The sequence below is a fragment of the Mauremys reevesii genome, linkage group 6 (assembly GCF_016161935.1).
Source record: "Mauremys reevesii isolate NIE-2019 linkage group 6, ASM1616193v1, whole genome shotgun sequence".
Lineage (NCBI taxonomy): Eukaryota > Metazoa > Chordata > Testudines > Geoemydidae > Mauremys > Mauremys reevesii.
This window is the reverse complement of record NC_052628.1, coordinates 92,934,966-92,961,554: the sequence shown is the minus strand read 5'-3', so window position 1 is coordinate 92,961,554 and position 26,589 is coordinate 92,934,966. Positions and strand designations below refer to the sequence as shown.

Here is a 26,589-nt window from a genome sequence, read left to right as displayed (position 1 = left end):
GTAAAAACTAAAAGAGACCTTTGAAAAATGATGATTTTTTATATTTAATATGTGATCTTTTCATGTTTCTGCTGTTGTATGCTTTTGAGCTGTCTAACAACTATGGATATGTAGCCGGCAGAAGGGCAAACTTGTCTCATATCCTGTGAAGAGGTGACTACCTGAAGTGTGGGTATGAAAGAAAGAATAAGAATTCTCTGAAAGGTTTTACTACAGAGAATATGGGGCCGAGACCTTCATCTAACCCTGGATGCACATTATTCTTAATAATGCATACCCATACAGTTTTTGCAGACTTTAAGTAGTGAGCTTACTAAAATTGACAATATTTTACAGAAACAGAAAAAGTCATGTTTCCTGTATCTTTCACAGTTCTTTAATTTGCGACATATCACTTTTATCTCTTCTTGCTTTAACACCAGATTTGGTTTAATTAAATTTATGTCAAATGAACACATGAAACGAAAGGAAAATCAGAAAGCCTGCAGTTGCCCATTAGTGAGTCAGTGACTGCACAGGGAAAGGCTTTTGAAGCCTGGCTTACTGCCAGAACAAGCTTGCAATGATGCTCAGAGACACCCAGGATGCTTTGAAGGAAAGGAGTTAGCTGACCTGAACCTGCTCAATGGAATCGGTCCAAATCCTCATGGGCTGGATGTAAAATCTATAATAAGTCTTCTGTCTTCAACCATTTACCTGTCAAGTGACAACAGTAGGGGTTGTGAAACTACAATAACTATACATAATTAATTAGAATAGATCTATTCTGCTTTATTTTACTTTAAAAATACAAACAGTCCAAACATTTCTTAACCATTTGGAAACATATATATATATATATATATAATATTGAGCATGTAAATCATGCTGTACATTCATGGATCTCAAAGTGCTTCGCAAAGGATTGTATTACCCCATTTTACAGATGCTGAAAGAGCTGTATAGAAGATAAATGACCTGCCCAAGGTCAGATAGGGTTTAATCTTGCAACATGCTGAGCACTGTGGCCCCAATCCAGCAAAGCATTTCAGCACATGCTTAACTTGAAGCATGTAACTCTGGGATTTCTCATTTGCTTAACATGCTTTCCAGAATTGGGACTAACATATTCAGCGCCTTGCAGAATGGAGCCCATTGTGGTCAGTGGCTCAGACAGAAACAGTATCTGGATCTCTTGACTAATAGATCTAAACCCTAACCACTGGACTATCATACCTGATAATCACACAGATAGATTAGATTAGTGTAGACAATGTATTGTCTATTTAAATGTAATCATCTTCATGCTGGACAGCTTGCAGATATAGATCATACATGATTTATACAATTTACTTCTAATTTGACACTGTGATTTGTGGGAGTTTTCTAGGTATCTCATACTGAAATCAGGATTTCCCACCACAATTGTTTTGTTATTATCAGGCTAAAACGTCAAGTACCATGTTTGCATCCTGTTTAGCAGCTCTATCACACGATCCATATACTTTCCTACAGTAACAAATTAAATTAAGTCCTGGGACTTCAATATTTCAAAATAGCAAAATTTTGACACTTTATTTCAGACTAAACATAGGACATTTTAATCTGAATTTGTAGTAAAAAGAAACAATTACCTAGCTATTATGTAGAACAAATTCAACATAATCTTATGTCCATATTTTAATTTTTTTCTGTACCAATTTTTAATGTAAGGTCACTTTTTAATAGCTCTTTGTTCTGAGAGCTGCAGAAAAAATACTTTGTTGATAGTAAGGATGCACATAAACTATATAGTCACTGGGTAAATATTCTTCATCACAATGCACCAGCTTCCGGAATTATGCTAGAATTCTGGAATTATGCTACAGTGGGGTCAAAGTGACAAAGGTATTCTCTGTATTTGATTTTGTTGTATTGCAGGAGTATCTAGAGGTTTCTGCTAAGGTAGGACCCCCCTTAATCTAGGTGCTATCTATACATATATTAAGAGACAGTCCCTGCTCCAAAGAATGTACTGTCTAACCAAATAAGACAAAGGATGGATGGGAGATAGCGCTGAAGTGACTTGTCACACAGCAGGTCAGAGTCAGAAACAGAATCAAAGTATCCTGACTCCTACTTTAGAGTCTTATCCATTGGCCATGTGGCTTCTCTAGACTTGTGCTCTCAGAGAGAACCAGGCAAAAACATGAGTAGCCAAGTTAAGATCCAGAATAATTTCTGCATCTGATTTTCCCTACAGTCTGTGAGGTTTACAGGTCACCTCAATACAGAGATAGATTTGAGTTAAAGAATCTGAATCTGGATCTGTATGGGAATGCAGATCTGGAGTTGTCCCCAGTTTGGGGACATGTGTAGTCAGGACCACGTGGAACTTGGCAGTATTATTTTGCAAAGTATAAAGTGATCCCCAAGGGGGCGGGGCTGTTTTCCCCTTGATTTGCACCCATGTGTTACTTTGAGTTCTGAATTCAAAATAATTAAAAACCTCAAAGAGAGACTAAGCCCAAGTCACGCCATAAAACCATAGACTCCTCTGCAGAACTTGACAAGAGTCAGCTGAGCCACTTTCCAGGTAAATGAATCTTAACAAAATGCTTTGTTAGGGAAGTTTCAACCATCTCTGCTATTGCTAGAGCCTGTCCCCCATTAGAATTCAAGAGACAAGGAGAATCTGTTGAAAAAGCTTAATTAATTTTGATTAGGATGCCATAACTAAAGAGAACTCCCTTGATTTAATGAGAAAAAGTACTAATGTTATGAAAAATGTTGATTTTTGTTTTGTTTGCCTGATAGCCTACACTCTAAGTGGTCTCAGTTTTGCTTAGCTTGTCATTTGCCCCCATCAAGCCCCTGAGGTACAATATGTGTTATCTCATAATAACACGTGCCTTGTTATTTCTTACTGCTTAATTTCAGGTGAAAAAAAATCAATATAATTTATTTTATTATTTTCCATTAACCCCGAAACATTCGAGACCTAGTATGCCAATTTTCACCATTACAAAGCTGAATACAGTCTCATTTCACAACTGTAACAGTGGTGTTTCAGTATTTCTCCTTTGTATGCACCTTTTTGCTAAATAAGATCTTGTCTGCACAGAATGGCATGTTCAGTTTTGTTCTCAGTAAAGTCACATTACTAGAGAAGAATACAATTATGCTTAGAGCTATGCTTCTGAGCTTATGATCTGGCTGATGGCAAAAGGTAATATCATGAAGTTCCATGAAATGCATGCAGCAACTCCCTGTCACTTGCCCATAGCCAACTTTTGGAATTCTTTGTCACTTCTAGGAGATCAAATAATATTTGAAAAATAGTTACAGTATTTTCCAATTCCCTGGATTAATAGCACAAGGTGCATACAGGAAAATAGAAAGACAGATTTAATTTTCAGCTGCCTTAAGCCTCTTGTTGCTTGGAAAAAATGGGTTTTGTTTTCTTAATGCGAGAACTGCTTCTTAAGACGCATGAATATTTTTTTCCTACTCAAAAAATTTCACAGTAGGCTACAAAATACTCAATTTAAAAACAGAATGTATTGCTACAACCAAAAAATATCCCAGAGTGAAACCTGGGCTCTTTTTATTTAGTAACTACTGGAAATCAGCAATAGGATATAAAAATGTAGTTTGTCCATGTAAAGTTCAAAATTGCTACTTTTTTGTATTCAGCTTTATTGTTTTATGAAACCAGGCTAGAACTAAATTAAGTCCCAAGCTGAGGACAAGACATGGGACAGCACTGTCATAAAGTGACCCAGAGCAGGAGACGACAAGGGAAAGAAATGGAAACTGGGTCTGGAAGTGGCATGAAGAATCTGTTACATTGGATAGTTGTGCTTGTTCTCCCACTAAGCCATCAGACCAAATAAGAGAGCAAAATACTCTTGTCCCATCAGGTATCAGAGAGGTAGCCGTGTTAGTCTGGTTCTGTAAAAGCAGCAAAGAATCCTGTGGCACCTTATAGACTAACAGACGTTTTGCAGCATGAGCTTTCGTGGGTGAATGCCCACTTCGTCAGATGCAAGAGTGGAAATTTCCAGGGGCAGGTAAATATAAGCAAGCAAGAAGCAAGCTAGAGATAATGAGGTTAGATCAATCAGGGAGGATGAGGCCCTGTTCTAGCAGTTGAGGTGTGAAAACCAAGGGAGGAGAAACTGGTTCTGTAGTTGGCAAGCCATTCACAGTCTTTGTTTAATCCTAAACTGATGGTGTCAAATTTGCAAATGAACTGAAGCTCAGCAGTTTCTCTTAGAAGTCTGGTCCTAAAGTTTTTTTGCTGGAGGATGGCCACCTTAAGATCTGCTATTGTGTGGCCAGGGAGGTTGAAGTGTTCTCCTACAGGTTTTTGTATATTGCCATTCCTAATATCTGATTTGTGTCCATTTATCCTTTTCCTTAGAGACTGTCCAGTTTGGCCAATGTACATAGCAGAGGGGCATTGCTGGCATATGACGGCATATATTACATTGGTGGATGTGCAGGTGAATGAACCGGTGATGGTGTGGCTGATCTGGTTAGGTTCTGTGATGGTGTTGCTGGTGTAGATATGTGGGCAGAGTTGGCATCGAGGTTTGTTGCATGGATTGGTTCCTGAGCTAGAGTTACTATGGTGCGGTGTGCAGTTGCTGGTGAGAATATGCTTCAGGTTGGCAGGTTGTCTGTGGGTGAGGACTGGCCTGCCACCCAAGGTCTGTAAAAGTGTGGGATCATTGTCCAGGATGGGTTGTAGATCCCTGATGATGCGTTGGAGGGGCTTTAGCTGGGGACTGTATGTGATGGCCAGTGGAGTCCTGTTGGTTTCTTTCTTGGGTTTGTCTTGCAGTAGGAGGCTTCTGGGTACACGTCTGGCTCTGTTGATCTGTTTCCTTACTTCCTCGTGTGGGTACTGTAGTTTTGAGAATGCTTGGTGGAGATTTTCTAGGTGTTGGTCTCTGTCTGCGGGGTTAGAGCAGATACGGTTGTACCTCAGTGCTTGGCTGTAGACAATGGATCTTGTGGTGTGTCCAGGATGGAAGCTGGAGGCATGAAGGTAGGCATAGCGGTCGGTAGGTTTTCGATATAGGGTGGTGTTAATGTGACCATCACTTATTAGCACCGTGGTGTCTAGGAAGTGGACCTCCCGTGTAGATTGGTCCAGGCTGAGGTTGATGGAGGGGTGGAAGCTGTTGAAATAGTGGTGGAATTTTTCCAGAGTCTCTTTCCCATGGGTCCAGATGATGAAGATGTCATCAATGTAGCGTAGGTAGAGAAGGGGTGTGAGTGGACGGGAGCTGAGGAAGCGTTGTTCCAGGTCGGCCATAAAAATATTGGCATATTGTGGGGCCATGCGGGTGCCCATAGCGGTGCCACTGATCTGGAGATATATATTGTCATCAAATTTGAAATAGTTGTGTGTGAGGATAAAGGCACAGAGCTCAGCAACCAGTTGTGCTGTGGCATCATCAGGGATACTGTTCCTGACAGCTTGTATTCCATCAGTGTGTGGGATGTTTGTGTAGAGAGCCTCTACATCCATGGTGGCTAGGATGGTGTTTTCTGGAAGGTCACCAATGCATTGTAGTTTCCTCAGGAAATCAGTAGTGTCACGGAGATAGCTGGGAGTGCAGGTGGCATAGGGTCTGAGCAGAGAGTCCACATATCCAGACAGTCCTTCAGTGAGAGTTCCAATGCCCGAGATGATGGGGCGTCCAGGATTTCCGGGTTTGTGGATCTTGGGTAGTAGATAGAATAACCCTGGTCGGGGCTCTAAGGGTATGTTGATTTGTTCTGGTGTTAGTGTAGGGAGTGTCCTGAGTAGATGAGGGAAGTAGCCTGTAAAATTCAGTATAAAATATCAGAGGCTGATAAAGGAGGTGCTGTTATCATCATGAACAGGTCTGACTACCAGAAGGAGGCCACCAGACAACTCTCCAATACCAAATTTTACAGGCTACTTCCCTCAGATCCCACTGAGGAATACACTAAGAAACTGCACCATCTACTCAGGACACTCCCTACACTAACATCAGAACAAATCAACATACCCTGTGAATCTTTGCAGATTTTCTTATTACTAATGAAATTCTCTTCAAGTCATTTCCTCATCCAAATGGAGGTCTCTGAATGGCAAGGTTTCTTAAAAAATAAAAATAAAAAATTCATTGTGAAAGAATCACCATTTCCAGTCAGCTGATACATTACATTTCATTACTCCATCTCCAGAGCAGGTATGATTTTTCCAGACATGGCCAGTAATAGAATTCATGGAAACCCTTCTTCTTTTTGTTAAAATAGTCAAATAATGAGTGGGACAAAGTTAGGGAAAGGAAATGGAAAATAAGAAATTCTCAGTGGAAAAAATGTTCGTAATTTGAACCTTGTATTTAGGTAATGGTTACACCTGTACACTGAGAGCATATTTTAGCCCAAAATTTACCTCTCAAACTCACATACGCTCTATCTCACCCACTCACATACACATCCACCCATCCCAGGTTGAAAGAAGCAGATGGAAAAGTACCTGTCCTAACTCCAAATTAGACATTTTGAGTCCAATTTACTTCTTGAGTAATGTCATTGGAGTCAAATTCATCCCTGGTATAGTTCCATAGACTTCAAAGACAATTAGATTTTTGCAAGCATCCAAATCTTAGATTTATTCATGACATCACTAGGGTTTTACTTTAGCCGCCTACAATTCCTTGTGTTCCCCATCCTAATTTATATTTTAACAAAATGAGGCAACAAGATTGATAATTAGGCACAGAGCATTTTGAAGTGGGATTAGCCATTTATTTTCCTTGTTTATTTTTCCTTGGAATAAGCTGTATCTTTCTGCCAGCTGTTTTCTAGCAGCCTGGTTTCACTGACAGTTTTGAGGAGGAAAAAAATTGAAGGCAACCCTACACAATCACATGCATCTTTGCAAGAAGGGGAATTAAAATTAGCTGATGTGACAACTCCCTTTAAAGATACACAGTTCAACTTCATTTTATAAATGAAAGAAATGTAGTCTGTGCAAATCGACTCAGATGGCTGCAAATGATAACAGATTTTTTTTAAAAGATCCTGAATTAGAAAAGGGATCATTACTGCTATAGACAGGCTCAATATTTTTTTATGAAGGGAAAAATGCATCACTAAATCTTGTAGTAAACAACTATAAGTGAAACATGGTATTTACAGAATTTATTCCATTAGGATTTTAATCACTTTTGCTTTGATAAGTATATTGAGCAGGTACAGAGATTTATAAACTAGAAGCTTTACAAACATAGGTACAGCTGAAATTAAATGCTCCATTGCAACATTTGGTTGGTAATTTCTATGCTTCCATCTAGGAATTAAACAATGGCATCACCTAACACTCACACCAAAATTGCTTTCAGTTAGAATTTATGGATCAAAGAGCATCTCTGCTGGCAAGTCTTGTCTTCACAAATTCCCTAGTTCCTGTAACCATGTTACGTTACAGAATTACAAACAAAAACAGTCTCTTCTTGAGAAAATAACATTTTAAAGCTTCTAGTCAAGTTATGATCTGAACAAGCACTGCAAACCGTCAGCTTGTACAGTTCACATGCTTCATATACAAGTGCTGCCTCAGTTTACAGTAGCATGCTAAAACTGTACCTGTATCTGTTGTCTAAAGCAGAGCTATTGCAGCATGACAATAGCATCTTTAAATACGTAACAATTGGGAGAGGACAAGCTCTGTCAAAGCCCTATTAGCCTCATCACATTAATGTTTTTACAAAACACTTTAGTAGATTGCTTTGTATGGAATATTATGTGCTCTGGCTTAGAAGATGCAGTATGAAATATGTCCTGAGAGAGAGACACACAGAGAATTGCATGCCTGTTAAGAATATGCAGTGAATTTATGGACCTTGCTTTTACATACACTATTTAGAAGCAACAGGATAAAGAAAAGAACGTCACTTAGAGTTTGCAATTCATTTATCATGCAAAAGCCTGAAATAGGTATGAGCAAAATTTACTATGAAGAATATGTGCCTCTGTATTATACAGCAAAAGTGAACTTTGCAACTGCTTATGCATAATTAAGTGCTTGAGACTAGCTAACTCTTGTGCACGTCTTTTATACAGCAATAAAATTTAAAGTGAAAATACAGACTTCTAGGCAACTGTAGAAATAGTAAAACTCTGCCTTCCTTTGCTCTTTTGTCATCTGGCTGTATCTGGCATTCTATATGAACACATTTTTGCATACGTTTTGTTTATGTGCGAGCCTTGGCATTTTAGCCATCTCCTGCAGAGGCCCCTTAGTACCATATGCTTCTGTTTTTCTTCATTATGTGATGTGATCTCTTCTGACTGTTACACGCACGTGAAAGGACAGTGGGCTTTTGGGGGAGAAGAAGCCATGCTTTAAGAGAGCACACGTCAGTTGGCCTTCAGTCGTTTAGAGCTGATTGGATCTGACAAGTGTTGTAGCTACTCATCGTAATGGATGTCTCTGCTTTAGCAGAGGAGAGGTGAAAAGGATGTAATTCCCAGTGAAAGAAGGCAACATGAACTATTATTTAATTACTGGCTAATATAAAACTCCCTTGGAATCCCTTGTTGGTTTACAGAATTACTTCTTCCTTTCTTTTAATAAAGAACAATCTGGGCTTTTAATGCTGTACTGTTAGCTACAGCTGGAATGCTTGCTAAAAGATGCAGTATGCATATTTCTTTCTTATATTAAAAAACCCACAATTGTTTATGTAGCTTTATCCTGTCTTCTTGAATTTAGAAATCTTTGTTTTATCCTTCTTAAAAGATTACTGCTCCTCCTACATGGTCTGCAGTAATAATTCCACATTCAGTGACCACTTTCTTTTTGTTCAAGATTTGGGGGTTGTTTATTCAGTCACTGGGAAAGCTCTATTACTGCTCAGAGTGACTCTCCATCTTCTCTCTATTTATACATTAATATTTTGGATCAGTCAGACATGCGCCCATCAGGCCCATTTCTCTCTGAAACTGAAATTTATGGCAGATACTCAACTGGAGACTGATTTTGTTGTTGTCATTGTTTCTGTGGAAAGCAAGGAGTGTGACCTTGAGCTTTAGCTGACATATCTCTGGGATACCCTCAATGTGTGCACAGCTAAAACAAATGGTGGTGTTAAAGGAACATTCCTAGCGTCAACACAGGAAATACAACTAAAAAACATAAATAATCATGGTTTTAAAAGGAAAAATAGGGTGATCATCAATGTAATATGTGCAGCCCAAAAACACAAACGGCTAAACACTGAAAGGTGCTCAGCAATCAGCAACTCAGAAAGGTTTCAGAGGCAGATGCAAGCATTCAGTACCTTTCAGGATTTAGCCCCTTGGGTTTACGTGCAATTTACTGTACTTAGCACATAGGAGGAAGAACATGTCTTGAGCTCTTAGACCTCAGTTCTGCAAGTCTAACGCATACGAGAAATACCACTAAAATTAACACAGTCAGCATATTCCACATACGAGTAAGACTTTGCAAGTAGGATATTCATCCCCAAGAAAAAGAAGGAATACAGAATTTTTAACACCTTTTTATTGGAGGAGACCCACACAATTTCAGACCAAAATGACCCTTATTCAAAGACACTGCTACATAAATAATATAGAGGAGTTTACGTGTTGGAAATTATTTTCATTATCTACCCTATGCACTTAAAATATAACTTCAGTGAAATCATCATCATATGAGAGTTAACTATGGTATTGTTCATAAAAGGAACATGCAACCACAGATCACATAAGCTTCTGTACATATTGCAGGTGGCAAATAAAGGGGGGATAGTTTTATTTCTAAATACAGAACTACAATGATTAGCATTTCACATATTGAAGCACTGCACAGAAAATGAACAATTAATTCTCATCAATGCCCTAATATATAGGTAAGGAAGTATTATTAACTTCTTTTTACTCATGTAGAAACTGAGGCAGAAAGATTCAATTATTTCCCCAACGTCACACAGCTGGTCAAGAACTCAAGATTTCCTTACGTCTAACGCTACTCTCAGTCCTCCAACCCATGCTGCCTCTACTTGTGAGTAGTGGTATGTTTCATTGGTTCCTATATTATCTTCTACTATATTTCACACTTAAGATCATTTCTGTTTAGAAAGCATTTATTTTGCACATTTTCTTAATTTTTAAAAAGCTTCAATTTACAAAACACATTAATATTTTATGCCAGAGAGGAAAGGTTTCATGCCTGACTTCTAATTTGAACATGACATTAACCCACCTACATTCAAATCTGACAAATGTTCACTATTGAATATTTGCAAAGTAAAAGTATAATGTAACTTCACAATATGGATATTCCTTAGACCTCCGCATTGGAGTTGCAAAAAGGCAGTTTTTCTTGCTGTATATTTTATGATGCATTGTATAAACTCCCACATGACACAGGATATAAGAAAGCTACACCAATTTGAGTATTTTTCCTTTTCAATTCACCTATGTATAAATTTTCAGAAACAATGTGAACTAACCATGAGTATATTTTTTATATGTATGGTCCATTCAGCACTGTTTACTTAATCAAGTGTATCTATAGCTGCTTTGTTCTTTAAATGGTATGAAGATAAGTGTTTGGAAAGAAGATAATCTCTTTTCCTCCACTTCTTCTTCATTCTGTTGTCAGATCCTCATCTATAACAAAATACAAGAATTCACACTTCCTGAAATTCTGGCCCTATTAAGTTTTATCCTGCATGTTGTACATAAGCAAACTACTAATTGGTAAGGTATATTTGTGATTAGTGATTGGCTAAATTGGGTTGATTTTGGTATTGGTTTTGCAAACATCTGAATCAGTGATGATTCAGATCTGATTTCAGTACACACATACCGCATTGGTTCAGATAAGCGGTTCCAGTTTTGAGCCCTTTCAAACAGAGACAACAACAAAAAATAGTTCTGGATTTGAAAAACCAGTTCAGTGAGGATTATTTGCAAAATTAAGCTCTTTTAACTGAGCTGACAAAATTCCAGGTAATCATAAATAGCTCATGTTTGGCTCACAACTACTTGTGACTAGGGCTGGATGAAATATTTGGAACAAAGCTTTGTTTTTGCTGAGAAATACAGATTAGAGTGAAGCAAACCATTTAAAAAACTTTGTGTTGAATTTACAGAATTGTTCTGGTCAGAAATTTTTTTTCAAAAACTGAAAATATTTTTATTTGAAACAAACATTTCAGTAAATTTGTTTTAAAAGTTAAATGTTAAACAAAACATTTAGTTTGGGTTGATTTTTTTTAATTCAACGTGAAAATGTTTTTAAAGGCTTTTTTGGTTTACCAAAAAGTTTGAATTTGTTTGTTAGTTAGTTTCAGGATGGCCCAATTTTTTTTCTTCCGGTTTTGCAGTTCTGCCAAAACAAACAAACACACAAAATCACTTGTTTGCACAGCTCTGCTTATGACATCGCAAAGATATTATAATTATTTCATTAACAGTAGAAAGGTAAAGAATTAAGGTATATAAAATAAGAGGTCAGGCTTATCTTTACACATATTATTTAAGGCGTAATAATCCATTTAGGATGAAGAATTTATGTGTATTTTCATCTTGATTCCAATGCTGGTTTTTTTATGTCAGGCAGCATGTATATTAAAAAAAAAAGGGGAGGGACAAGGGAGTTTGTCCCCTCTTGCTCAAAAGTGTCTTAGTGCAAACACTGCAACAAGTTGCACATTTATACAGGCACACACAGCATTCATGGTATCAAAAAGCATTGCATTACCAATTAAGTCTTAATATTGTTGTGAAATCAGCCAAAACTGGGCAGAAAGGGGGAAATTCTTAAAAGAGAACCATTACAGACATACCATTGAGAAACAGCATTGTCAGCATAAAAACCATGCTGTCAGATTAGTAGCCAGGGTTAGACCGGACTGGATGCCTCTGTCCTTGAGTGGGTATAGTGGAACACAGAAATAAAAAGGAGTATAGGAACATCAGAATCATATTTGACAAAAATAAAGATTACATAGATCAGTAGCCTCATGGGAGAGCTCTGCAAAATGCTATCCACTCAGTGAATGGGAATGTAGAAAATATTCCCTGCAGATATGTGGATGGTGATATTGTATTATATAGACCAATGATATTATACATTGGATTTCTTGCTATTGCTCATTATGTGCCAGACAGCTGGAAGCCAATTTAAAGATACCTGTGGCTGCTTGCGCCCTTTGTTACACATGTGGCATAGATGTAGAATACTGCACTGGTTGGGCCCTTGTTAGCACACCCACTTTATCAAAGGATATACATGCCTTCCCCCCACCCTCTTCCATGATAGCACACCACCTGTGCCATCTGCAGCATCCTTCCGGGCAGGCAGCTCTGTACCAGTGTAAGCATAAAGGTGGGTATTCATTTGTACTGCTTCCTGCCATTTTGCACAGCTGGCACATATTTATGCCTTTCCACACTGCTGCATGCTAGGCAGGATGATCAGGACAGGCAGTTTATACAAGAGCTCAATGGAGATGAGACTCAGACCACTGTCGCCTAGTTTCATTAGGAGCCCAATAGACAGGGGATGCTAGATAACAGCATTTCTTTAGGAAGGCCGTCTGGGGAAGCCTCCATGTGGGGCAGACTCAGTGTGGCACACTGGGAATAAGACACATCTCCCATTGCTGTTTATGAGACTTTGGAGCCCTGGCTTTGCACCCATTAAGAGAGTTAGCTCTGCAATTTTTCCCCTCCCAATTATCCAAGATCTATTTAGTCTGCAGGATTTTAGCCAACAACATGTGTATGCGCCAGGAAAGCAAGGGTGAGCGAGTGCATGTATGTGGGACATTGTGGAGGGGTGGAGGATGGAGAGGTGGGTATTTGTCAAAGCATGAAAGAAAATGTAAAATAAAACAACTTCATTCTACAAAAATCTAGAACCGGATGCTCTGTTACCAAGCCTGAAGTCTTTAATATAAGGAACACTGTATCATAGGCTAAAGGCTTGATCACAAAGCCAAAAAACAAAAAAAGAAAAGAAACCCTTTACCAAATACTTTTCTCAAACATGAAGCAGGGGGTCCTTTCCTCATTTATGGGTCCACTCACACTCCAAACAAATCTGAAACTATTACAACGCAAGGCAGTTGGTTGATAGTGTGGAAAAACCTCATTTACTGACTGGCCAGACAGTTTTAAAACCTTCAGATTTTTCTAAGTCTAGGTTATTAACTGTCTGACTGTAATCACATCTTCACCATAGGGAGCTTCAAAAGCTTTTCATTTGCATTGAATCAGTTGCCTTCCTCCCTGTCTTTTTTCCCCCTGGAAATAAGCTTAAATAATTCAACAAACTGCACACATGGCTAGTGATTATTGAACCATTCTGAAACACTCGAGGCAAATGGACCATTATGTGGTGGGAATTAAAACTTTCCTTGCAGTCAATGGGGGAGCATGTGTGTGTGTAAAAAACACTCACTATTCACATAGCCATTGTATTTATTCAGATATAAACACTGTTTAGTGCAATGCTGAAATATGGCATTGGAGGTGATCTACTGCTGTATTATGATGAACATATGCTATGTATTTTGAAAGCAATCCAGAAATTTCATTTCGTTCATACTATACCTCTGTATTTTGAGAAAGTATGAAATTGCCTTTCATGTTATATACGTGTGAAAGAAAAAGTCACACAGGATCCTGCTGATGAAATCTTCCAGCCACAGAACACAACCTTGGATTTAGTGTATTCCACATGTGTTTAAAAAGAGAGAGAGAGTTAAAGAATTTTTTAAAACATTATTGGGATTATTTTTGTGTCCCTCCATTTTAATGCCATTTAGTTCTCTTTAGTCCAATGCTCAAAATGAGCCTTAATAAAACCTCTTAAAATGTCCTAAAATAGCTTTTTTGTGCCTCAAAATGTCACAGATTTAAGGTCCAATAATTCAGAAAAGAATTGAGTTTCACTGGGAAGCTAGGAATCTCCCCACTGCAATAGTATAAAACTCCTGTTTCTAGCCCTATAGAGTCCCAAATAATCAGACCATAATACTCTCACTGCTTCAGGACTTAATGTTGCCTGTTCTAGGCTGCAGGCCAGGGTAATTTTGGGGTGTAATTTTGAATATCTATGGATATTTGGATAATGGGGAAAAGGTAAGTGAGATGGTAAATGTTAAATGCTGAACCATGTGATGAATTTTATTTATGACATGGTTCCTCAATTTAACATGTGAGGAAAAGAAGGACAGTCACCTCTCACCTGCCAGATTCTATACCTTCGACGCCCGGTACTTGGGTGTCTTAGAATTGAGCCTATTTATGGCTACGCCTTTTGATTAAACTGGAGGAAACAAATATACAGTAACAGTGAGTTGGGGAGCTCTCTTTTTGTACCACACTAGGACAAAACTTGCTTCTTGCGCTGATATGAGTATATAATATTTACATCATTTATATGCTCACATGTATGGTGAAAAGTAAGCTAGAATGGCTAGGAAATAATGCTCAGCTACACGATATCTGAAAGTCATAGCTGATGAATAATCCTCTACATCTCACTAATTAGAACAAAAATGTTTTCATGAATACTGAAGAAACCCCGAACTACTTGTCATGATTCAATTTTCTCATCATATTAGGGAAAACAAGACAGAAGACTGTTCTGCTATGGTAAAATATCACTTACTGTATGTGGGGATGCTAATACTCTATGTTGAATCTCTCGAAAAAAAATTGTTTTTACTTGAGCCCATTTCAGATCTTCTTAACTGACTAAAAGAGCAAATTTGAAACACTAACACTTGCTCGTGTAGCTCCCCCCATTTGAGACAATATGGGGAAATTGTCTCCATGACCTTTTTATATGTATGGTCTAAGGTAGAGGTGTTGAATCATTTGGGTCCAAATTCTGAGGATATTCTCAATTTATATTCATTCCTTGCTTCAGGAAACTCCCACAGGTTTCAATGGGAAATTTTGCTTGAATAAAGTAAAGTAAAAACTGATCCTGCAAATACTTATGCAAATCTTGGCATCAATGATGAACATATAGAACATTTTTCCTGATTAAAGGCGGAGTAAAACCTGGGTAAGGACCTCAGGATTTGGGATCTGGCTGAGTGACACCATGGTAATTCCAGAATAATACATGCTGGTGTAACAGAGTGCGTTCGCCTAGAGAAGATCTTCTTCCCTTTTTATCTTTCCCATTAATTGAGCAAGTAGGAGGGGAAGTAAAATTACAAAGACCACTAGTTCACATGAATACCTCCGTCTTGGATGCCATCACATTTTCTTTTTTTCAGTTGTTTTTCCATGGCCATTTATTGATAAAGTGCCTGGGGCCAAATTCTTCACAAATGGGCAAATGACTTTGGATTAAGCCCCAGATCCTCGAAGGTATATAGTCGCCTAACTCCTATTGAAATCAATGGTAGTTAAGCAGTTGAATACTTCTGAGGATCTGGGTCTAAGTCCATAAGTGTAAATCAGCCATTTTCAAAGTTGTATTATTCAAGTAGAGATTCTGTTGTGCAGACTAAAACCCTGATCCTACAAAAACTTACAAGTAATGCTTGGCATTATTCATGTGATCTGTCTGTTGATGTCACTGGGACTACTCACATGAGTAAAGTTCTACACATGCATAAGTATTTGCAGAACTGAGACATAAGAATAATGTAAGACCCAGAAACAGTAAGAGATAGGCCAGAATTCAGTGGGAACGATGTGTTTCCTACGCAATGAAAAATCTGACCTCTTATGTTAGGGTGTAAATTCAGATTTAAGTGCCTAACTGTGAAATTTTGGGATTCTCCCAAATCAGTAAGGGGTTTGGTCACCATCTGCTTTGTAACCAGGGCTGTCCTGTGACTGTACTGCTTTGGTCCAGAGCTCTGACCCTGCCACAAGGCTCACCATGGCTTCACTCAAACAGGTTTCTACTTCCAGACTGACCATAGTACCCTTCCAGCTGCAAATCCTGCCCCAAAATCATCCTAGTGTGGGGACCAATCCCTCTTACTGGATCGTCACAGAGAAAATTGTTAGGTTGATGCCTTTACAGAGGCAGTGAAACACTCCATCCTGTCAGCCTTCTAGAAGAACACATTTCACTGAACTTACCCAGCACTGATGATTTATAATGAAAGCAAAACAAGTTTAGCAACAAAAGAACATGGATTAGCCGAGACCAAGTAAAAGGGATAAAGGTAAAAATGGTTACAAGCAAATAGAAGTGAAAACATGCGTCTCAAATGACTAGCAAGACAGTCTTTGTTCAAGATGGTTTCTCTCACCCAGAGTCTCCTTTTCCATCTTTTACTGGCTAGGATCCATCACTTAATATTTTGAAAATTTTAGCTTAAGTATCTTATCCAAGACCATGGAGAGAGTCAGTGGTAGAGCAGGGCCTGATACTGCACATGAAAGGAAACAGGAGTTTCACCATTGACTTCAATAGGCACATTGTTAGGCCCCTAGTCTTGTATTCAGTACACCAGAACACACTCCCTCTCACTTAGATAGCCATTTTCTATGTTTTGGAATATGTATGTATAATACGTTTTATTATAGGATTAGGTATAACTGATATTGGGTGTAATATGTTATCAGTATATGAAAAGAAAAATAAAATAAAGATAATGTATCATTGCTTCAGGCATATGTCTGCCTAACATTATATATTTCACAAAATATCTATGGAACTATACAGGTTAGCATCATATATTTGAAATACCGTACAGCCGTTTATTTAAGCACATTTATTTTAGCAAGAAAAAAATGCTGTTCACGTGCTGCTGTACATTAATACCTGTGGAAACTCATTGGAAACTATAGGATTCCACAGATGTCACTAATGCATAATTTGAAGACAATAGGGCTGCACAGGTATCATTGATCGAGGGCCTAATGTGACCGGCAGAACCTGTGTTAGAGAAGATCATGGCCTAGGAGAATCCACCTTGGCTGTCAGAGTCTTGGTGAATTTACAGTTTTGTTTTTCTAACTGCCAAAACAAAAACAACTTCTTACTTGTTAACTGAGCACATTTAAATTGGAAATGATTAATGAGTCAACTCTGAACTCTCCAGACATTTGCAGAGAATCACTCATAAGCACTATAGAATTTAACACTATTTACAGCATACGATTGGCATTGACATACTGTTTGTTCTAACAGAAGACTTCCCTGGAAGGGGTCTGTGAGGCTGTGTGTCAGCTGCCAGGAGAGCTAGCAATGTTTAATATTGTTTAAATTAAGGGGATCAGGTGACCTATTTACACCTTGTTATTAGCTTTCCTCTGAAGTGTCACTTTTCTCTCCACACTTCCCTTTTTTGGCTGACAATGCCCCCTTCTTCTGCTAGGGACTTTTCCCTCCCTTGCAAGTCTATTTGTATGACAAATTGTTGCAATTAATTCTACTGTGCTACTTGCACCTATTTTTGGACCAACTTATACCAGACCGTGAACTTGCAGCACTGTTTAAGACAGCACAGGACGGGAGCCATTGTATAGTTTTCAGATGTGCAAACATAAGGACACATTTTATACTATACACATCTGCCAACCCGACTGGCTGAAATGGGATTGCATGGGGGTAAATGAGATTAGAATTTGGCTCTGAATGTTTTGCCTTATATTTTGTAACACATCAAAGTAGTCTGGTAATACAGATGGGTGAAACAGCGTGGAAAAAAAATGGGAGTTCCCATGTCTTCACCCAAGTTTTGAACCCACCGCCCTTCAGTTTTTTGCGGGTTTTTTAGTTCACAAAAGTGAAGTTATTTCACCTCCTCCCCCGTTACTTTATTTTTGCTCTCCTTTCCTTGAAATAATCACAAGAAAGCCTCTTTTGTGAGATTTTCAGCCCTATTGTACAGACAAAGAGAGGTTCAGATTTTTCACCTAAGTACCTGAACTTTTGGGTGATCGTAAATTCCAGCCATCTAACGTTCACCTTACACTGCTTAGTAGCACATGCCCTGTTGTGAGCTACTGATTAATTTATGATTATCTGTACACATTATGAAGTGGAATTATATCTTGGGCACTGGCGGCTGAGATTTTCCAACGCTAAGCACTAATGGAAATTGCTAATCCCAACTCATTTTGTCATGGGGTTCATATTATGCACGTCCACATATTTTGCTGTGTGCAGCAGTTTTACACAGCACTTGTAATAGGCACTAAGATGAAAGAGTAAAATGTGTTTCTGTGCTATAATATATGAAGCAAAATGCTTTCATGAAACAATACAAAATCACTCAGAAGGACATGTTTTAAATTTTAACCATGGCGTTATATAAATATAAAAACACATCTAATGATTAGACAGAGTTCAGAATCTTGATACAGCCTTTATTTAGGTCAGTCACATCTATTTGACCTTTGGAAAGCTACACTAGTCTTGGAATCATAGGACCAATTTCTACAGTGGTGCAAATTCAGAGTAAACTTTCCTGAAGCCAGTGAGAGCATTATTTGAACATTAGGTTTGGAAGGGAGCTCCTAGGGTATCTAGACCTTCCACTTTTCATTGCCATTCAGATTTCATTTTGGAGTTTCCTTCATGCCATTTCATAAAAGAAGGGTTTAAATCAGATTAAATGTGAGGCCCAGTTGATTAATTACTCTGTTATTGAAGCTGGATTGTGTGGTTTTTAATTCTAAGAATCAGCTTCCTTAGTCCCACCTCCCGTCATCATCTGTCAGATTATGCTTCATTACTAGTTCATTCATTTTACAGATCAAGTGGTTCCTTGTTCTTATGAGCTACCAAAGAAGATCGCCTTCATTTTCATAAACTGTGGAAAAAAGTTAATAAAAATTAAATCAAATCTCTATCTTCCTGTAGAATACTACTATCTGAAAAGACAGCACTCATAATTCCTATTTAGCAACAATATTATACACAAAAAGGGTTTTTTGATTTATGTTTAGTGGTCTTGAAACAAATGGGATGGGAGAGGGAGGCTAAGATCATGGTTGTTAGAATTACTTCAACCTTATTCCTCTGGAAACGGATAGGGGCATCTTTTGTAGGTTGCTATCCAGAAATTAGAATGTTTTGTACGCACATTCACACACACACACACCAGAATCCTACTTTAACTATTTACAAAACTGATTTATTGTGCTGACTTTCTTATTATATGATTATTAATTAACTTATTCAGAGAGCTATTGAAATGTTGTTATATTACTTTTAATGGAAACATTTCCCTAAACCATCTAATCACTGTAGATTTCACTTGTAAAGGAAAGAGGTGGACTTTTGACCCATTTTATAAACTGACAGTTAATGGCACTGACAACAGCAACAAATACTTTTGCACATGTTAAATAATCTGCTTCACTATTGTCAGTATTTAAAAAATCTTTTGTTCTCTTCCACAGTTAGTTGTCTGACTGTTTGTTTTACACATTTTTCAAAGAAACAATATTTACCTTTATTTAGTTGGTAATTATAGTACTATTTTTTTAAAAAGTTGATATATACACACACACAGTACAAGAAGGTGAATGCAGTTTGAATAGCACTTCAGCTACAAAACTTAAACCTCCCTCCTTCATCTCTCCACTCCTATGCCTGCTGCTTTATTTAGCAAATAAAATACCAAATTAGAAAATAACATTTATTTATAGTGTGGGGAGAAATTTTTCAAAATTGGAAATCTAAGGTCTTTCTTTAGACACCACGGTGCTTTGCAAAAAGCACCTAACAGCTCCCATTGCCCTAAAACCTTTACAAGGTTACATTATTCTTACTAGTTCTGATGTTTCCTGAAAATTTGGTTCAAAGAGGATATTGATGTATTATGTATATTACAGCTGTACATAAAACATCCTAGGTACTGTAAAAAAACAAAAACAAACAAAAAAACCCAGACATTCAGGACAACGGAAAGGGAGGTTAAAAAAAGAAAATGCACAGTTAAAAATTGATGCAATATTTCATTTGAAGTTTCCAAGGAAAATGTACTGTTCTTGTAAACCTGAAATTTTCATGAAAAGCTTATATTTTTTCTAATTTTTTGCTAACTTTGAAATTTCAGATTATTTATATTTCAGAAAGCTATTTTTTTCATCCTCCCACCCCTCAATGACATAGGTGGGGGGGACTTTATTTTATTTAATGTTACTCTTAAAAATAAATAAAATAAACTCATCTTCAGATACAGACTGGCTAACCTAGTGAGGTGGGCTTTAAACTAGATTTGATGGGGGCAGGATACAAAAACCCACAGGTAAGTCCAAAACATGGAGATCTAGGTGAAGGACTGAAATCGGGGGGGGGGGGGGGGTGGCAACATGGGAAATCCAGTAGATACAAAGGTGAGACAAGAGAGAATATAGAGGGGAAATCTAACAAACATCTTAGATGTCTTCATGCTAATGAATGAAGTGTGCAAAATAAACAGGAAGAACTAGAAATACTAATGAATAATCACAATTACAACATAACGGGCACCACAGATATTTGGTGGGATAATTCACATGACTGGAATATTGGTATAGAAGGGTACAGCTTGATCAGGAAGGACAGGCAATGGGAAAAAGGGAGGAGGTATTGCCTTGTATATTAAAGACACGTGCACTTGCACTGAGGTTGACATAGAAGTGGGATGAAGACCTGTTGAAAATCTCTTGGTAAGGATAAAAGGGGTAAAAAACAAGGGGGATGTCATGGCAGGGGTCTACTAAAGACCCCCTAACCAGAAAGAAGAGGTGGGTGAGACTTTTTAAACTAACAAAACCATCCAAAATACAGGAATTGGTGCTGAGGGGGACTTCAACTAACCAGCCATCTGTTGGGAAAATAACATAGCAGGGAACAGATTATCCAACAAGTTCTTGGAATACATTGAAGACAACTTTTTATTACAGAAAGTGGAGAGGCTATTCTAGATTTGACAAACAGGAACTCTGAAGCAGGAAGGCAGCTTGGGTGAAAATGATCATAAAATGATAAGTTCCTGATTCTAAGCAATGGTAAGAGGGAATGAAGACAGTGGACTTCAAGAAGGTAGACTTTAGCAAAGTCAGAGAATTGGAGGTAAGATGCCATGGAAAGGAAGTTTAAGGGGAAAAAGAGAGTTCGGGAAAGTTAACAGATTCCCCCCCCCCTCCCCCAAGAAACATTATTAAGGACAAGAGCAAACTATACCAATGCTTAGAAAAAATAGCAAATAGGAGGCCACCCTATCTTAACCAAGAGATCTTCAACAACCTGAAACTCAAAATCACACAAATACATAGGGACACAATTAGAAAGCCCAAGGCACTAAATGAGACTAAACTAGGTAGGGATATAAAGGGTAACAAGAAAGCATTTTTTAAATTACATGGGAAGCAAAAGGAAGACCAAAAAAGGTTAACAGTTATCACTCTGATGTTCTCTGTTAGTGGTCTAACTGGGGTAAGAACCAAGACTAAAATAGGAAAAGGAAAAAGTTGTAGATGTCTTCAAGTCAGCAAGGCCTGATGAAATACATTCTAGATTACGTAAGGAACTGGCTGAAGAGATCTTTGAGCCATTAGTGATTATCTTGGAGAACTCATGGAGGACAGGAGAGATGCCTGAGGACTAGAAAAAGGGAAAATATAGTAAAAAAGGGAATAAGGACAACCTAGGGAATTATAAAACAGTTAGTTTAACTTTGCTACCTGGAAAGAAAAATCGAGCAAATATTCAAAACAATGAATTTGTAAGCACCTAGAAGAAAATAAAGAAATAAGTAACTGTCGGCATGGATTTGTCAAGAAAAAAAAATCAATCATGTCAAAATAACCTAATATCCTTCTCTGACAGGGTAACAAGCTTTGTGAATGGGGAGAAAACAGTATGTCTCATATCTCAACCTTAGTAAGGCTTTTGATACTGTCTCACGTGACCTTCTCATAAACAAATTAGACAAACTTAGCCTAGACAAACCTACTCTAAGGTGAGTGCACAACTGGCTGGAAAACTATACTCAGGGAGTAGTTATCAATGGCTCTCAACCAAGCTAGAAGGGCATATCAAGTGGGGTCCTGCAGGGATCTGTCCTGGTTGCAGTTCTATTCACTAGCTTCATAAATGATTTGGACAATGGCATAGAGAGTACAGTTATAAGGTTTGTGGACAATACCAAGCTGGGAGGGGTTGCAAGTGCTTTTAAATTCAAATAAATGATCTTGAAAAACTAGAATAATGATCTGAATTAAACAGGATAAAATTCAATAAGGATACATGCAAAATACTACACTGCACTACACTGCACAGATACAAAATGGGAAATGACTGCCTAGTAAGGAGTACTGTAGAGCAGGATCTAGGGGTTATAAAGCATCACAAATTGAATATGGGTCAACAATGTAATACTGTTGAAAAAAAAAACAACAACCTGCAAACATCATTCTCATATGTATTAGCAGAAGTGTTGTAAGCAAGACACAAAAAGGAATTCTTCCATTGTGCTCAGCACTGATATGACCTCAACTGGAGTGTTGTGTCCAGTTCTGGACACCCCACTTCAGGAAAGATGTGGGCAAATAGGAGAAAGTCCAGAGAAGAGCAACAAAATTTATGAAAGGTCTAGAAAACATAACCTTTTTGAGGAAAGACTGAAAAAAAACTGGGTTTGCTTAGTTTGGAGAAGGAAAGAATTATGGGGGACATATTATTCAAATACATAAAAGGTTTTTATAAAGAAGAGGGTTATAAATTGTTTTCCTTAACCACTAAGGGCAGGACAAGAAGCAATGGGCTTAAATTGCAACAAGAGAGACTTAGGATAAACCTTAGGAAAAGCTTCCTAACTGTCAGGGTGGCTAAGCACTGGAATAAATTGTCTAGGGAGGTTGTGGGATCTCAGTCACTGGAGGTGTCTAAGAACAGGTTAGACAGCTACCTGTCGGGGATGATCTAGAGAATCCTTAATCCTGCCTCAGTGCAGGGTGCTGAACTAGATGACCTAGAGAGGTCCCTTCTAGTCCTACGTTTCTAGCATTCATGAATTAATTTATTGCATTTTTCTATTTGCCACTCCAAATGGGGGTGAAAGCCCCCTCCCCCCCAAAAAAGAAAGAGCTTAAAAAATCATGAAACCTATTTCCAAATGAGAATGATTTTGAAAACAAATTCTTTGTGAAAATTTCTCTCTCTGTGGATCAGCTCTACACATACCCAAAGTGGTCAGGATGGTTTTTAGCATAAAAGTCTCTCTTTTTTTTTTTACCATGTCAGTTTAGAGAAGTATCACCTGGCCCCCATTTCCACTTTACCTAATTTTTATTAGGTGGCTGGTTTCTTGTAGGTGTTGTGGTACAAGTGGGTGTTTGAGAAAATTTGAATGAATCCTGAGTACCTGCCTTAAAGACCAGCTATAGGAGGGCATTCTATGGTGAGATGATGGTATGGAATAAAGCAGAGAGAGTATTGCATGAGAAACAGACAAAATACTGAGGTTGTCTCCATTGACAGAGTATAGGATTTGGATGGAGGTGATGCAGTAAGAGATAAGAGTAGAAAAAAGTACAAAGAGCAGAGTTGAGAAGAACCCTGAAGGTGAGTACAAGAAACTCAAACTTTATTAAAGGAAAAAGGGGAAACAGCTGAAGGAAGACATGGCCAGTAAAGAGGGAGTGAGTTTTGGACACACTCCAGATTTGTGGCACAAGAGAGATGAAGGAATCACAGCTGACCCCCCAAGTTAAGGGTCTGAGTAACAGAGTGGAGCTAGTGTTATCAGCATTGACTTAAAGGGGAGTGATGAGGAGCCTGGTTTTGACCATGTTGTTTAGTCTGGCAGTAAGACACCTCACAGGAAGTGTCAAAAAGGCATCTGTATTAAGGGAATCAGGTCAGGAACTGAATGGTAGATTTGTGAGTTGTCAGCATGGAGACTGTAATTGAAGCCATGTGAGTAGATAAGACCCCCCAGAAAGTGTATGTGAAGGAAACAGTGGAGGGGTCATGGACCCTTATGAGAATTGGGAGAGGACAGAGTGAGGACCCTCCAAAAGAAATGCCTGAGAACTTGGAGGAGAACAAAGAGTGGACATAATGGTGAAAGCCAGAAGGACTTGATTTCATGAAGGTGGATTATGATCAACAGTCTCAAAAGCAGCAGAGCAGATGGATGGAGGAGGGAGTAGAAGCCCTGGTTTGTCCATGAAGAGATTGGAGACCTCAGTAAGAGCAGTTCAGTGGACTGGGTTTTCAGAAGTTGGGAGGAACCAAAGTATGCTTGTATTTTGAGAGGAATGAGTTAGAAGACTGTGAAAGGTTATGAATGAAGGAGAAAGAATGTAAGAACGAGGACACAGGAAGGCAGAGGCAATGGGACTTTGGAGGGGTCAGAGGTAGAAAGCAATGTGTGTTTGTGAGAGGGAAGGAAGAGGATGGGGCATTAGAGAGTATGAGGAAAGGAGAGAGAGCAAAAAGAGGAGGATTTCTCTGATCACTCTGGATCAATTTGTTCTATTTAGAAAAAAAAGAACCCAACCAAATCTTGCAGAGAGACAGGGATGAGGTCATGGGTGTTGTAAGGGTTTCAAGTGGAAGTCCAAGTTTGCAAATAAGTTATAGTAGTTGTTGGACTTGGAGCTGTTCTGTTTTACAAGAAAACGGCAGAACTGAAGGAAGACAGAACAGACTAGAAGAAATCTGTAATGAGACACCAAGTCTGTAATAGACAAGAATCAGGATAACAAATAAGGATTTCTTGTCACTTTACGATAGTTATAGCCAGCCAGCTCCACGGGGCAAAGGAGCACCTGCCTAATCCTCATGTGGCCTTCAGATAAACAAAAAAATCCTCTAATCTCTGTTTCTAATCCTTCTGTTTTTACTGACATTCACCAAATAACTGGGACTAGGGGGGACAAAAGAGAAAATGAAGAAAGCTTGGCAAAGGCATACAGCATACACCCCTATGATGGAAAGGGACAAGCCCACAGACAAGCAATAAAGGCCAACATTGGGAAATTGGGCCTGAACATCCTCTCACTTTCACTGATGTAAATCAGTGGTAACTCCGCTGCATTCAATGGAGTTACACCAGTGTGACATCCATAGGGCCCAAGTCATGGATGCTCTATAATCTATATACACCAGTTACATGGATGTAGAGGGGCTTCCAAGCCATTGTACAGGGCCCCTGGTATAGCATATGATGAATCCCCCTGGTATAGAACATGCCCTTTCCCTGCCAGTCACTGAGCCAGTTCCACTAGCTCTGTGCAAACTCACACAAAAAAGTCCCTAGCAAAAAATATGTTCCAGGGCATGTCTGGGGTATGACGGAAGTTGGAGGAGAAAGTGATCAGGTGTCCTTACTCCCCAGATTTAGGGACTATAGAAGTAGTGTCACAAGTTAAAGCAGCTCTATGGCATCAGCAGGGTAGGGGAGGTGCAAGCTGCCTGATCTCAGTCCTTGTATCACAGCTCTAGTGCCAGTACAGTGATTAATCAGGCTCACAGTTTCCAATGACTGAGGCATAGTGTCCACTCTAAAAATAAATATTCATGAGAGGAACAAACTCTATTTCTTAAAATATCCATCAAATGTTAAGAATAGAAAATGTTCTATACTAAATTATGTAGATCCTCCATATATACCAAATAATGCTTGGATAATGTAGTCATTCACTAAAACATGCATTTCACTTGCTCTTCAGCAAAGAAAACAGAGACATTTCTATCCTTTAATGATGGTGGGACAAACGGAAAACACATTCTCTGTTGTGAGCAGAACAATTTGCGTAATAAGCAATTTGAGTTTGTTAGACAGGACTTGTGTAAATCAGGACTATAATTCATATGGCGCAAGGTTACCAAATTAGTTTTCTAGCAAATGGTTTTTGGATAGCACCCTAGGGGCCTGATTTTTCACTTGGCATTTATTTTAGTCTTGTCCCGGTTTAGCTGTTAGGTCCTTTTACTTCTATCCTTTGTATGAATTCTTGTACTATTCCATTCAGTATTCCTGCATATAATGCAACTTAGACAAATGCTGGGGAAAAACATGTCAACAAGAAAGCATTTCCATATAGAAATAGCAAACCATGTACTTTCTGTCTACTTTTATTTTAGGGTAAGGAAGACAGGGAAAAATAGGTCTCCATTGGAAGACAGGCGAATTCTGACACTTCAAGAGTCAGAACAATTCAAACTGAATCCTAGACAGCTACAAACACCACAGAAAAAGCAAAGTGAGGATAGTTTGGAAAATAGAACTTGAAATAGTTTACTTGTAGTTGTAATAAAAGTAATATAATAAAAGAAACTAGAGTAGACAGACAACTAGAAGTACTCAAGTATTTTTCTTTTTTTTTTCTTTTTTTTTCCATTTTCACACATACATTATGGGGTTGTGGTCCTCAGGAAAGACACGATCAATCCAAAGGAATAGGATAGTGATATAGTTTTTGTTTTAACTGGAGGAGTGTTGGGTGTTGAGTGAAGACAGAAGGAAGTTAAAAGAAAGAGAAGATAAGTATGTGAACGTGATGGTTGTGTCATCAGAGGTCATTGTTGAGAGGGAGAGATTAGTTCTGCTGATGTTTGTATAACAGTAGTAGCAGGATTTGCAAAGGGCCTCAATATGAGGGAAGAAGGAAAAGAGACAAAGATGCCCACAA

At 38.4% G+C, this 26,589-nt stretch overlaps 2 long non-coding RNA genes across 10 annotated transcripts in view; one reads left to right on the top strand and one right to left on the bottom strand.

The window, feature by feature from the left end:
• Nucleotides 1-353: 353 nt before the first annotated feature.
• LOC120408718 lies at nt 354-1,745 on the bottom strand. The gene is made up of 2 exons (XR_005600912.1): nt 1,614-1,745; nt 354-696 (listed from the first exon to the last, which is right to left on the bottom strand). It is a non-coding gene; the product is annotated as an uncharacterized LOC120408718 (long non-coding RNA).
• Nucleotides 1,746-1,840: 95 nt separating this feature from the next.
• Nucleotides 1,841-26,589, top strand: part of LOC120407442 — a 93,476-nt gene continuing 68,727 nt past the window's right edge. For 8 of the 9 annotated variants that reach the window (XR_005599969.1, XR_005599968.1, XR_005599971.1 and 5 more), the window contains exons 1-2: nt 1,841-1,923; nt 9,904-10,028. This is a non-coding gene — a long non-coding RNA (uncharacterized LOC120407442). The remainder of the gene's footprint in view (nt 1,924-9,903; nt 10,029-26,589) is intronic. The other variant, XR_005599975.1, reaches the window with a different exon arrangement.